At 40.3% G+C, this 1545-nt stretch overlaps 1 pseudogene; it reads right to left on the bottom strand.

The window, feature by feature from the left end:
* On the bottom strand, nt 1-981 carry LOC111223879 (annotated as a pseudogene).
* Nucleotides 982-1545: the final 564 nt, after the last annotated feature.

Here is a 1545-nt window from a genome sequence, read left to right as displayed (position 1 = left end):
TCATGTCGTTGATCTGTTGCTATCATCGCTGTCCATCCTGCAACGACACAGAGAGGCCAACAGCTTGTCTACAGCTCCTTTCCTACTGAAAACATACAGGAACACGTCTGCAAGAGGACTCAACCTTATGAAAGTGTAGGACACATGTCTGAATGTAATGTTATTTTTGACACTTTCTAACATCAACCAAATGATGGTGGGCAAGAACAACAGTGTGTAAATAAGCAGAACCAGAATCAAAACTGCAACAATTCGTCGTTTTTCATCAGCAGGGACACTAATGGCTGCAGACAGGGCTTTAACGGTCCCATGCAGGAAGAATATGAGCAGAGGGAAGGGAAGGAGGAGGAAGACTGCAAAGATGGTTTGTGTCACCTGAGAATATTGCAAGAAATGGACAAATACAAAAAAGTATAGAAGTGGTTCCCACGGTATACCACGACACAGACCACTACAGAGGCCTTGATGGTTCGTCTGAAGCGGTACCACAGCGGCCAGGCGATGACCAGATACCTGTGATACAACATAGACACACAGATTCTTTGTAGAGCATCTGAATTATATTATATATAATATATACAGTATATACACTATATACAGTATACATATATAAAAAGGTCAGATATGTAAGTAGCTACACAAATACTGAATAACTGATAGCTACCTTTCCAGGGCGACACACACCATGAAGCCAACACTCGCTATCAGACCAAAAATGTAAATATTAACATTGAGACTTCTGATCACGAAATCCTTAGGTAGTACCACTTCAACGATCATGCAGCAGAGTTGAATGAGGTCAGAAATCAGAAGGTTGATGATGTAGATCGGAGCCATGTGATTGTTTCTGTTCTGCAGGAAAACATTGGTAGAAAAAATCATGATCTTTGCTGATGACACGTTGTCATCTTACTCTGCTCAACATTTGCAGTCAGATGTATTTTTCATCAAACTCTCATTGGTTCCTACTTTCTCAGTCATCATGTACTCACCAGAGAACAGAATCCATGGATGGCCACTAGGGTCAAAGGAAGGCTGATACAAATGATAATGCATGTCACCACGTAGATGAAAGGTTCATTATCATAAGAGATGGTGGTGCTGTCATCGTAGCTTCTGTTCTGTGAGGTGATGTTAATGTAGGAATCTTCCATTCTTCACTGTGAAACCTGTTGTTTGAGAGATCAGAAAGTCTTTTAACATCTACCTCACATTGTTCAGTGATAATACTAAAGCTGTGAAGTGCTGTTCACACAAATACAGTACATCTATAGTTCAGGATAAATCTTAGTGATCCAGCATTTTAGCACAAATCTCAAGTTACTGGTATTTAAGGCAAGAGAGGGTAAAAACAGAGACTAAATACAACTGTAGATTACTGTACACCTACAGTCCAGTCCCCTTGTCATGTATCAACACCTTTACACTTTTAATGTATTAGGTTAAACGCTGATTAAGAGAAGTAACACAAACTTTACCTTTGAAAGCTGGTGGACCACAATCTGGATGTGCTTCTTTCACCAGAGTCTGCTGTTTTCTCCTCTG

The sequence above is a fragment of the Seriola dumerili genome, unplaced genomic scaffold (genome assembly GCF_002260705.1).
Source record: "Seriola dumerili isolate Sdu_G_001 unplaced genomic scaffold, Sdu_1.0 BDQW01000120.1, whole genome shotgun sequence".
In the NCBI taxonomy this organism is placed as follows: domain Eukaryota; kingdom Metazoa; phylum Chordata; class Actinopteri; order Carangiformes; family Carangidae; genus Seriola; species Seriola dumerili.
Note: the sequence above shows the minus strand (reverse complement) of the source record. Positions and strands in the feature narration are given on the sequence as shown.